The sequence below is a fragment of the Danio rerio genome, chromosome 25, assembly GCF_052040795.2.
Source record: "Danio rerio strain M-AB ecotype USA chromosome 25, GRCz13ab, whole genome shotgun sequence".
Classification (NCBI taxonomy): Eukaryota; Metazoa; Chordata; class Actinopteri; order Cypriniformes; family Danionidae; genus Danio; species Danio rerio.
Genome location: NC_141045.1, coordinates 33428009 through 33441548, shown reverse-complemented (window position 1 = coordinate 33441548; position 13540 = coordinate 33428009). Strand labels below are relative to the sequence as shown.

The 13540-nt window shown below is 39.1% G+C and overlaps 1 protein-coding gene across 2 annotated transcripts in view; it reads right to left on the bottom strand.

Moving 5' to 3' along the window:
• LOC147830932 (zinc finger protein 469) overlaps positions 1-865 on the bottom strand; it is a 63427-nt gene extending 62562 nt beyond the window's left edge. Inside the window, exon 1 of one of the 2 annotated variants that reach the window (XM_087312402.1) lies at positions 696-865. The gene's annotated coding sequence lies outside the window, so the exon portion shown is untranslated. The remainder of the gene's footprint in view (positions 1-695) is intronic. The other variant, XM_087312403.1, reaches the window with a different exon arrangement.
• Positions 866-13540: the final 12675 nt, after the last annotated feature.

Genomic DNA, 13540 nt, shown 5'->3' with positions numbered 1-13540 from the left:
AGGACTCAGATCAAAGGAGAGAGGCGGCCGAGAGACAGATGACGGACCGTCCCCTCCCTTCCATCCCCGAGTCTCTATTTACACAGATGAGTTTGAAAAGCCTTCAGCAAGATTCTGGCCATCGGCACAGCAAATAAACACACTCATATAAACACGCTAATGCAAATTCATTCACACACACCTGACAGCTGACAGTGCATCGGTGCTCACAAGTGTTTACATGTGCACACGTGTGTGTACACACAGACAGTCACTATGATATATGTGTACTCCACATAACACACCCTATATAGCAAAAGTGCCTGCGGTTTTACAACATCCTCATCACATATACATCAGGAAAATGAACACTGCGAGTTAGCTAAACTTATATTTATATAAAAAGTCATACCTCTTTCTGCTAGACTGGATTATACACAGATTATACACTCACCACTGACCTGCAAGCTTCTCATCTAAGCTGTCAAGCTTATGATCATGAAGTCAAAAAGCACTGCTTCAGTTTTTATAGGCGTTGACATAAACAAAACAAACTAACAGTCCCGTCAGGAAAACAATAGTTTAAGAAGCTGTCTAAAATTGCATATGTTGAGTCGATAAGTGTATTGTGTGTGACACAGACCCCCCATGCTGACAGACATCCAGACAGACAACAGCATTCACATTGACATTACAATGACAGCAGTGGTTCTTACCTACATGCTTGTGAAGTCTGGGCCAGTGAGAGGTTCATATCTGCCGCTGCAGTTCCTGTGCAGCACGTTTAGACCCGGAGGAGAGAGAGAGAGAGATAGAGAGAGGCAGAAAGAGAGAGAGAAAGTGCAATGGAGCAGCGCAGCCCCCAGTCCCGGCACTCCAATTCTACGTTCTGAGGATGAAAAGAGAAGTCTTCATTACCAGCTGGAGACCACGCCTCCACCTCTCCTCTCGTCCCTCCCCGCCGCTTCCCTCTCCCTCCCAGCCAGTAGCAGGATGCAAAAGTTTGTCCCGGCCAAGAGAAGGCCAGCGATCTGCCAAAGCAAACCTTCAACCACAACCGACTGCCAGTACAGTGAGAGAGAGAGAGCGAGAGGAGTCCGTGACAGATCTAGTCGAAAGGAGCACAGTGAAGGGACTAGACGCACTTTTTGATCAGTGTTGTTGAACTCGTTTTAATTAAGGCTTGCTGTAGGAAACGGCACATCAAACGGACTGTCGGTTTATGGGAAGGCACGGCTAGCAGCGCATACACATTTGTGCACGTGCCAAAGTCCCGGCACAGGAGAAAAAAAAAAAAAAGAGAGGATATTTTGCATTACTTATGAGTCAACTTTGAGTTTCCCCTCTCCCTCTTGTCATCTGTCTCTCGCTTTCCGTCCCTGCCAAAGTGAATGTTATCCATGGCAGTCAAGAAAATCACTCTTTTTAGGAGAGCTGCATGCCGTCTGTAATTATAAGTGGGGTTGGGCATGAAGTCTGCCTACAATCCCGGCTCCGATGCCACAACACACACACACACACACACACACACACACACATACATATACACGCCCTAATGGTAGAGCGAGCCAAAGCAGGCCAGTGTGCTCACACTCCTCCACTCGGAGGCACAGCATGACAGTTCAGACTTTATTTTTAGCAAACCGTATTTATTCCTATTGGATGTTTTGTGGGAGAAATGATATTTGCTTTTGAGAAGACACAATCAATGACTGCATTCATGGCAAACTCAATAGTGTTTTCTAAAAAACTCCAGACGCTCCTTTTCCACTTATTTCTGTTTTCATATATTGCATGGTTATTTTTAAGTAAACACTAAACCACTGGGATTATCCTAATTAAGTTACCGGTATGTAAATGAAGCCGGGGTTCAAACGAAAGCAAATGTGCTGCGGCTGTGCCTGCAAAATGCTCCATTCATCCGAAAAGCAGCTGTTTGTTTGATTCGCTGCCCTGGAAACGTAAATGAAATCAAACCGTATAACTTTTACTAACAAAAGCGAGGCGTGAACGCACAGCCAATGTGAAGGCAAAGATATAATTATGATTTATGTTGCGTTTTATTATCTGAAAGATTTATCAGTGTTCTGTTTATAGTTGTGGCGGTGAAACATGCACTGTGAAAGTTTAATGAGAAGAACATGAACCAGAGAATGGCAGTCGACAATTGTCAAGATAATGCATTAATTGTTTATTCCAAGATTTAAGTTTATTTCAAGGGTAGCACTTTATTTTGATGGTCCGTTTGAGTATTAGTAGGCTGTCTGCTTAATATCTATTGATACTGCTCCTTCAACAGACATTTAACACTGTAGGAATCTTAGAAAGTACATGTCAACTATCATGCCACTAACCCTAACCAGTCTACTTATTATCTAATGAGAATTAATAGGCATGTAGATGCAATGTAACTTAATTCAACACACAGACCATCAAAATAAAGTGTGACCATTTCAACTTATTTGATTTAATGAACAATAACCACAGATAGAATGTAAGGAATTCAGCTGATGTTTATAATATACAAGTGAGGCTTGAAGTAGAAACACATCTAATGACTGTACTTCCATTAGCACAGTAAGGATATTGTGTGTAAATCCTCTCTTTACCACAAGAGGACAGCTTGAGCAGCTTATGCATTTATAATAGAAAAGCCTTGCAGTCAGATATCACCTCAAGTTACAAAGGGGCACTGAAATACAAAATAAATGAAAACAAAAGGTTTAAAAGACTACAAAACTGCACCTGCATCCTTTTTCTTGACCAACAGAATGCTTTAAAAGGACTTTTGAACATAAATTAATTAAAATGGCTTCACTGAAAAACATTTATATAGCAAAATAACTTAATAGTCAATGTATACCTGGCAGTATCTGATTTTGGCTGGGCTTTCAATGTAATATCTGGTCCTCAGATTAGTCTTGAATCTACATTTTATACTTAATAATATGCTAACTAATATGAGAATGCAAGTTTACTGAGACAAATAATGCAGATGGTAACACTAGAGGTTGATTTATGCTGTTATAAACTGTGATCGAAGGGAATTGTCACAATTTTCCCTCTAACGCCGTTGACTTTTAAGAGAATGATGATTTGACCATGTGTGTTGTGCAGTCGATGCCAGATCACTAGCAGTGTACACGTGAGCAAGTGTGTAAAAGATGAAAACAAAGTCCAGCAAGGCTCTCATGTCACAAAAATCTAAACCATCGATACATTTGAAGTCCAGCATTATCATCGACATCTGGGCAAGCTCTTCAAAGGAGGGTAAGTGTGTGGATCATGTGACTGATTTCCTGTGCGTTATTCTGGAAGGTGCGTCTATTATAGTGTATATAAACAGATGAAACCGATTTATGGATGGTGCTGGAGGTATTTAGAGGTTAGACTACAGCGTTACGATAGTCTGTTTGGATGAGCTATGCCCTGAGGAAAGTCATAACTAAGCTGTCATTTTTAACGGGTTTCACAGTCAGGAAGGCCACTAGCCAAGTAAGCAAATCATGGCCTATTTTATCCTGTAGTCCCATTACTGAACCCTCAGGGGGTGTGAACTCCCAAAAAGGTGCTTAGAGAGTGGGATTAGACATGCTAAATGTAAAAAAAAAAAAGAATTTGTGGAGATGAACAGGTTTTAGTTTGTTTACTCTTAAAGGGCCTCTATTTTATCTCTTATTCAAGATTTAAGATGAGTCTTTTGTGTCTCCAGAATGTGTCTGTAAAGATTTAGCTCAAAACACCCATCAGATTATTTATTATACTTTTCAGAAGTTTATACTTTTCTGAGCATCTTGTAGCTGTTTTTGCGGCCTGTGCCTTTAATGCTGGTTTTCCCCGCCCACTGTTCCTATGTGCCTCTCAGAGAGAGTGCCTCAATCTCCGCCTTGGCTGCGTCACATAAACAGCACAGTGACAGACATGAAGGAAGCACATAGTCTCATATAATGTTTGTGTAAAATACTACAGTAAGAACTTTCCCAAAGATTATTTGATGTATTTGTTGTGGAGTTAATTCAAGCCTTTCTGCAACGATGAGTCTCACACACAGTGTCATTAAACTTTGCAGTGTTTTTGCATGCAAATGTGACAGGATACACATTAATATCCACTGCTGTATGGACATCAGTTATGTTAATGTACAAAATAAACCTGATTTAACGTCCACAAACCAGGATTGAAGCGTCTTCTTTTATAATTGTATTGACATGCAGCTGTGGTGATAAAGACGGTAAAATCGATGTAATTCATTACATGCACTGATTTAAAAATGTTTTAAACTTGTAAAACCTATTCTTGATCACTTTTGATGAAGATTGATAATCACAGCGAGCTGAACAGATCTTTTAATTCCAGTTGCTTTGCGCACGCCCTGTCTTGTGGATATGATTATATGCGTTACATGGCTCGAAACTGCGACCATTTTGGTCGCATATGCACCTAAAATTAATCTATGCGACCTCATAGTATATTTGGGAGCATTTGTGCGACTGCATATAATGAGTGTAGTGCGACCATTTTTGATTTTTTTCTAAAAACGTACTGAATCATCTTCCCTGCCGCTATATTGGTTAATATTAGCTGTCAATCACTCAAGATATTCCGCTGTTAGATGACAGGGAGGGAGCTTTTATGACCGTGGGAAATGCATACGGCTGAAGAGTGAAAAGCACACAGGTTTGCAATCCCCACCTAAAATTGAGTTGCAGATGACAGCGATCATGATATGCGATGAATGTTGATTTGTCTGTCGAGATCGAGTGTTTTCAAAGAAGGTGCCCGAATCTCGATGCGTTGCATTCACTGCGTGTTCAGTGTCTTTATTATGTTTAAATTGCGCTTATAACAAGGAGCAGTATTTCGCCGGTGGTCATCGCGAGAGTCTTGCTCTGCCTGCTCATATATTGGGTCGGCTGACTTACCTGCTTTTCCACTAACACAGAAATATGAAAATCTGCTCAGACTGAACTTTTAAATTGACACAAACTGAAACCAAAACTTGGGTGATAGAAGTGAGACTTTTCTTACTTTCTTTTGTCCGTTCTTTCTTGAGATGTATATTATTTAGCTATTTAGTTACTCTTGACTGTTTTGCAGCTTTCAGCATTGACTTGAATGATTTATTATAGTCTTTAGTTTGTTTTGTAGCCGAAATATTATTTATTTAATCGACACTTATATAAAAACAATAGCACAAAATAAACATTTCTTACTGCAATGCTTCATTTCTGTTTGATGCAAACCATAATTTTATTTTTCATAAAGTAACAGACTTTTTAGCAGATAACTTGCAATCAAGCACACTCAAGTCAGCGTGATAATGAGAAAAGTAATTCCTTGTTAGAATTAATGTCATTTTCATCATTAATATTCTATAATTAATAGACATACATTTTGGAATTATTGCACACAAATATCAATGTCATCTCAGAATCAGTTAGTTAGTTGTTTTGGGTTTTTGTTATTCCTAATTGACGATGTTTTAAAATACAATACATCCCTTAAAATACAATTTGCAATGGTGCTCATTCATTTTTGGTGGGTGCTCCTACATTTTTTCTGGTGCTCCTAAATATTTGTAGTTGGGAGCACTGGTGCTACCGAGTCAAAAAATTTATTTCGAGCCCTGCGTTACTACAGAGACATGTTAATACGCGGCTGTCAATCAATTTGTTCGGCGGGAAACCGCACTCCATCACGAGGGACTTGGATCCCATTTTAACGTCAGGAAATTTACAAAGATAGACCTATTGTGTTTATATCACCCTAATATGACTGTGGACACACTATACCTGCACACAGTTCTGTCCAAACAGCTTACAAAAGATGATTTTCATCATAGGCGCCCTTTAAAAATAAGATCATAATAATAAGGCATTCAAAAAATAACCATTTTCCCACTTTTGTTAAATGGAAAACTTTTATGGATGTTAAACGTTCTACGTGGAATGGTTGATGTCAATACAGAGTTTAGCTGACAGTTTATCAGTTTAGAAAAGTACACTCATTCCAAGACAGGGGTCCTTTATTGGATAAGGATCCCAGTTCTGGACATTTTCTAAAGGCCAAGCCAACATAGGGATGTCAGTGAGTATCTGTGGGGCTAGTTTGTTTAATGTGTTCCATACAATCAATATATTTACACAAGTGAATCCCTCTGTGGTGAGCGAGAAGTACTCTAAAAAAGGTAAGCAAATGCAGCTTTATTTAAGGTTTGTTTGTGTGTAGTATTAGTTCTGGATCCATTTTTGGAATAAAAATACTGACTACCACCACCTGCAGGTATGGAATGGTACACTCTCTCACATAGGCGCAAAACGCACGTTTCAGGTAGCTGCAGTGCTTATTTTTTAAATTGCGAGGTCCCAGAACAGATCAGGGCAACAGTTTCCCAACTTAACTCTTCTTACAGAACACAAATGCACCCTTATGGTACATTCAAAAACGCACACTTCCTTACTATATAGTATGTGAAAAACATTACTTGAGTCAAGTAGTACATCATAGTACAGTCATAGTAACCTACTATTTCCAGTGGGATTCAAGTATGCATCCAGTGGACACTTCACTGTATTCTATTGTGTATCTATATAGCACATTTACTGTGTATGACCTAACACAATCAAGCCTCACAAAAATGAGGGGGGTCTCTCCACCCCTACCACCAGTGTGCAGCATCCACTTGGATGATGTGACGGCAGCCACAGGACAAGGGTGCCAGTTCGCTCTCACCAGCTATTGGTGGAATGGGGAGACATTGATGGAGCCAATTCAGTGGATGGGGATGATTAGGAGGCCATGATGGGAAAGGGCAGATGGAGAGAATTTGGCCAGGACACCAAGGTTACACCCCTACTCTTGTCTTATTGACCACAGAGAGTCAAGATCTTAGTTTAATGTCTCACTTTCTCTAGTCTTAACTCTCAGTATCTCAGTACAGTATACAGTAGCGTCCCCTTTATCATATTGGGTTATTAGGACTCACATAGACCACAGGTTGAGCGTCCCCTGCCAGCCTCACTAACACCACTTCCAACAGCAACCTAGTTTTCCCATGTGGTCTTCCATCCAGGTACTGGCCAGGCTCAGCCCTGCTTAGCTTCAGTGAGTAACCGGTCTTGTGTTACAGGGTGATAAGGCCATGAGAGGGAATTTATGAAGGGAAGTAAAGCAGCACAATTTATGCTGGTAGTCACATGACAATGACAACATGGCAGATGTACTGTAGTATGTCCTAATTCCATTCATATTTATACTACACAGTGAGCACTTCACTGAAAGTCTTGAAGTGGGTTTAAATTCAAATGTAGCACCTACAAGACACTGAATGTTGGATGCACCACAGGTCTAGCAGACTGCTAATGAGCTGATGAGTTTAATCAGGTCTGCCAAAGGCCCTACTTACACTTGGTATTATGATTTGATTGTTCAGATCATAATGGGACAATGCTAAACGGGTATAAACAGGGTCTCAAATGCTTGAGCAGTTTTAGAGGTAATTGAAATCAGATTTGACTGGTTTGTTTTTGTAAATGCTCAGGGTTGAATTCATTCGAACAAATGACCTCCTCACCGTCTTCTGATCTTATTCTTAAACATTATGGCATGTGTTGTTGAAGAGTACTAACCAGATGGGATTTCACTTTGCCATGTGACCTTAAAAGTTATGTCTGAAGGTAAAAAAAAAAAAAAGTAAAAAGTCTAATGTTATTTTTCCAGTCCTGAAAAAAACACAAGCTCATATAGCAGTGCCGCTCAGTCACCAGGTTATCAGAGCAGACATGTTGTTGTTGCTATCAGTATCATTTTCTCTTGTATTTTATTTATGTTCATGTGCAAATTGTGAGATTGTGCTTTGCACACTTAACGGAAAGTTCAGAAAAATACCCATCCACAGACTCTCCTCTCAAAGAAATCAGTGTATTGGTGTAAACTGGACATAAAGGATGCATTCAAATATCAGGTGTAAATGACAATGTTCTGACATTGTTCAGTGTAAACCTCCAGGATTGATCCGAAAATGTTCCCATATTTTTCAGCCCATGATCCCCAAAATAACAATGCCAGTCATTCGCAACACCCAATATCCTCTGGGCTAGTTATAAATATATAAACCTTGCACACAACAGCACACACAATAGGCCCAAGTCTAGTTTAATTTTAAAGAACACCATTTGGAGATCATCCTCTATGTTCAGCTGTGGCCTGTATTTATTTTTAATGTACATGAGTGCCCTAAAGGTGTCAGAAAGTTTAACATGGTGCCATAAAATCAATGTGCATCTGACGCTATTGCTTTGTCTTTAATATTACACAATCACCCCAGAAGAAAAATCGAAAGGCTCAAAAGTCATAGCTTTTTATTTGCAGGTTGTTTTTTTAATGCAACTATTACCAACATTTTTTTTCTTTTATAGGTTATGGATAAAATCTGGGGTCCCACTTTATATTAAGTGTCCTTAACTACTATGTACTTGCTTCAAAAAAAGAAATACATTGTGCTTACTGTGTTTATGATGTATTTGAGAACACTTGTGGTGCATTTGAGTTGGGATAGAGGTTGGGTTATGAACAGGTTTGGTGGTGTTGGTAGGTTTAAGGGTGGGTTAAGGTGTAAGGGATGGTCAACAGTGTATTTACAAATGTAATTACAAAAGTTAATTTCAGATGTAATTACATAATTGTATTAAATCAACCATAAGTACACAGTAAATACATGAATTTACACAATAAGTACTTTGTAACAAACTATTAATTCCTGTGTAAGTACATAGTAGTTAAGGCCACTTAATATAAAGTGGGACCAAATCTGGTAATTCTAATAGTTTAATAAAAATAATTAGATTTTTGGAAATCACGAGCAACCCCACTCTCATTGTCCCGCGACCCCACGGGGGGGTCCTGACCTCCACTTTGAGAACCCCTGCTCTAGAGCAAGCTGGATTTTTCACTAGCCAACCTTTAACTGCTGGCCTTTACCAAGACCATTTGTTAATCTAAAACAGAGGTGTCCAAACTTGGTCCTGGAGGTCCTGCATATTTTAGTTCCAACCCCAATTAAACACACCTGCACCAGCTAATCAAGCTCTTTTTAGATATACTAGAAACTTCCAGAGAGGAATGTTGAAGGACGTTGGTGCTAAACTATGCAGGACACCAGACTAAAATAGATATATATGGGATAAAGGGTTGCACTTGCTTGACCTAGTCTTGACTAATGAACTGTAACCACACATTTTCTTGCAACTAAATATAGTCGCATCACCTCACAAAAACTCTGACCAATGCTGGAACTTATTTGTCTGTTTCTGCAAAATAAACTGCAGACAAAATCTGTAAAGAAAAAGTTTGAGCCAGAAAACACAATTTTTCTGATCTTACTGCAGCCTATTGACCTTATTCTAAAATGCGGAAGTGCGCCTGTTTCCGCGATTGTTTTAGAACTTCCGATTCAGTCGCCTATGGGAGAAATGACTAGGAAAACGGTCGAACTACTTGCTCTACAAACAAATGTTTGCATGACTATATAGACCAAGTAGAATAAAATAATAAGGAAATATCAGTTTGCAACATCAAACAGCGAAACAAGCAGTTTTTAATGTCTAAGAATGAATGAAAGTGAATAAGACCGGAAGTCTCGAGCCAAAAAAAATTCAAATGGTTGCACCTGCTCGTCGGCGAAGAATAAGGTGAATATCCTTTAACCACTTAAACTCTGCTGCTATTTGGGGATTTCCGCCTGGATCTTGCCTACCCAAATTTAAAAGCTTCCCAAATCCACATGCAGAGGTGTAAATGCAAAAATTTGGGATCATTTTAAAGAAAACCCTTTGTATTTTCATAAAACACTATAGAAAGTGTTTAAAATAACTGTATATGCTGTCTGTGTTATAATAAACGCCTAAAACAAAGAGGCGCTTTTTATATATTTTTTATAAACTCCAATTTGAAAGTGTACCTTTTAGGTTCTGTGTGGTCTAGCGTGCTGTAATAAATTTTTAAGCCACAGAGACTGATCCTTGTTTACATATTTCACTATTCTTTTGTTTGATCAAACATAATTCACTGTGTTTGGACCACATCAGACATATAAAAGGATTACTTATGCACATCACCTCAAAAACAGAGGAGAATGGCCCTGAAGGGCACAGCATAAGGTAAGAGATGACAGCTGTCTGTGCTATCTGGGGCTGCTTATTGATCATCAATGTATTGTTTACATTTCTGCGCCATGGAAACACCACAATTCATTTAACAACTGTTTGGCATATGAATATAATTCAGTAAAAAGAATGCAAGAACTGTATGAGCACCGGCAAGAGCTTCCATTTGAGCTATAACTTGTACATGTGTCATATAAAAAAATATGAAAATGAACCAATGTAAAACACCTAGCTTGGGTATCCAAAATACTGTGTATTTAAGTGTAAATAACTTTTATACAGTAGAATAAATATGTGCGTAAAATATAGATTCTACACTTTCAAACGAAACCACTTACGGGGGTCTGGTGCAACGCTAGCCCTTTAAATCTGAAAACGAAAGTCGATGACTTCACGGACCCAGTACCGGGTCCGCAGAGTTAAGGTGGTTAAGGCTTTGGAAAGTAAACAAATCCTAATGAACATCTGAACAAACACCCTACGCCCACAGTTAGTAGCCAGTACTTCTGCTTCCTAAGGTCTGAAATAGTGTCCCTGATATCTGACCTCTTATCAACAGACCTAGATTGTTAGTTCTCTCAAATCAATGCAAGTTGTAACCAGTATAATGTCAGAAGAGAAAAATCCAGCTCTGCAGGTCATTACTCACTTCATGGACGACTCTAACAGGACACTCATGACTTCATCAGAGACACCCTGATGCGAGAGATTACAAGCTCAAGATTCTCCAGATACCAGTCTGCTTGAAAACAATAAATTGTTCAGATCCTCGAATGCATCGTCATCAGACTCTGCCTGTGGATAGCCTTTTAAGCAACACTGTAAAATGGGATTTCACATGTGCTAGAATAGTTGACATTACTCTAGCTGCCTATAAAAGCTTGTTTAAACAACGCATTTCTGTTGCTAGCTTAGCAAAACTCTAATGACCCAATGTCACAAGATCCGAGAAATCTCTCAACACTCCAGAACATCATCTACACTCACAGCATCCAAGTCTGCTCGAAGTGTAAATTACAGATGACAAATAACCTGAAAGAAAATGAAGGAATTCCATTTGCAGATTCAGACGCACTCTTAAAAGGAGAAACTTTTCCTGCATTTTTTGGTTGTTGTGACTCTCACTCAGCTGTAATTACTCTCTATGCTCAAAAACAGCTGTATTAGTATCCAAAGAAACAAACTGTCAAGCGAAACTTCCGCAAGTCTGTTAACAGTGTTTTGGTGGGTTGTCATGGTCACGGGGAGTTGCCCCCTGCCTCAAATGTTTGCCGGCCTGACATAATTAGGTCTGAGTTGTCCTGTTTCACGGCTGGAGACTCAAACTAATTAATTGTCTTGCAGTGTAATTACCTAAACATCTCACCACATCTCCTCCCTTCCCTCTAGAGAACTCTCCCTTGGGGTCCATCCAGCCTCACACAGCTGCTTGCACCACTAAGCTGGTTTGAGTTTACTACTTGCCAGCACCCCACACGTGGACTTGCTAGCTAGCGCACTCAATAGTCATATAACTAGCAGACCCCACATAAATAGAAAGAATTTTAAATGACCCCCTCGTCCCCTAAGGCATATACAACAGACTCTGGATAAAACCTAAATTCATTCATTCATTCATTCATTTTCTTGTCGGCTTAGTCCCTTTGTTAATGCGAGGTCGCCACAGCGGAATGAACCGCCAACTTATCCAGCACGCATCAGCGGATGCCCTTCCAGCTGCAACCCATCTCTGGAAAACATCCACACACACTTATACACTACGGACAATCTAGCCAACCCAATTCACCTGTACCGCATGTCTTTGGACTGTGGGGGAAACCGGAGCACCCGGAGGAAACCCACGTGAACACAGGGAGAACATGCAAACTCCATACAGAAACGCCAACTGAGTCGAGGCTCGAACCAGCAACCCAGCGACCTTCTTGCTGTGAGGCGACAGCACTACCTACTGCGCCACTGCATTGCTTTAAAACCTAAATATGTTTATTATTATTCTTAATTTTAAGACCTAAATGTGCTTTGAAATGTGCATTTTTATTGAAATGTTTAACAAAATCTCAACGAATACATTGAACAGACAATTAGATCTGACAATCGGACAATATATCACAGCTCAAGAGCATCATACTCAATTCAGCAAACACGCAACATCATAAGATGTTAATATTAGGTTAAATTTAAGCTGCATTTTCACAAATACGTTTTAGTTTTAAAACACATAACTTTTGCTACGGTTATGTCTTCCATCCACACTACTTAGGAGTTTTTGAGCTCCAAAACTTAGTGTTTGAAAACACTAAAAACGGAGGCATGGCTGCAGACATTCGCCTTTCTGACTTTTAGTATTAAGTGAACAAAGTTCAGTCCCGCATCTTTCCTTGTAAGTTCAGACTTCGCAAGACTGATATGAAAAACAAACTCCTCAGGACACGTCAGGTAAAGGGAACTTATAATGTGTACTTTACGTCATTCGCATCACCCTGGCTACGTTGTTTCTCTTAACAATAAAATGAAAACATGATATGAAGAACTGATATAACAACTTAACAGACACCAAAAATGTTAAGGTAACGTGTAGCTACGTATCTATATGACCATCATCTTCACTGTATGCATATTTAAAACAAAATGGAGCCGATAGCATAACTGCCTCCTTTCATTTTCATTGAAAAATATGAAACACCCTCTCTTTGGCTTTCAATAATCAATAACGGTCATTATTAAAGTATAACTTACAATAAGTTTATACAATAATGGTAAATAAAGGCAAAGATATTCAGAATCAGTGATTACATAAATTAAATATTAACTTATCTTTGCGCTCAGCCAAAACATGTTACATAAGAACAAGTAATAGATTCAAAAGACCAAAGAGCCGTTAGATAGAGACAAGATCAATATCTCATAACTCTCATACACTCATAACTCATTAAGAGAGTAAGCACAAGACCATGCGCCATGGAGCAAACAGTATTTTGTGGTTCGGACATGCCTTTAATGTTTTTTGCGCAACGCGCTTTAGACTTTGCACCTAGATTGTTAAAAATAGAGCCCATTAAGTCTCGAAAGAGGCAGGATGTATCCAACATCCAAAAAATTAATTTGTTACACAAAAAGTTTGTTTCAAGGCACTGACAACAGTGGTGTTATGTGTATGAACAGTTGAAACTATATTAAACTTTTACGGATTGACCTAAAGCCATTGCTGTGTGGACGAGGCCTCATTTGGATATTCTAGAGGCATGGACTTCAAAAAAAATCAAAACAAGATGGTGAAGAGAATGATTAGATGCTAATACTCAAATTCTAACTTAATCAGCAGCTAATCCTAGAAGAGATTTTCACCTCAAACTCTAAAACAAACAGTCCACGACAGCACCATTACTACAAACTACAAA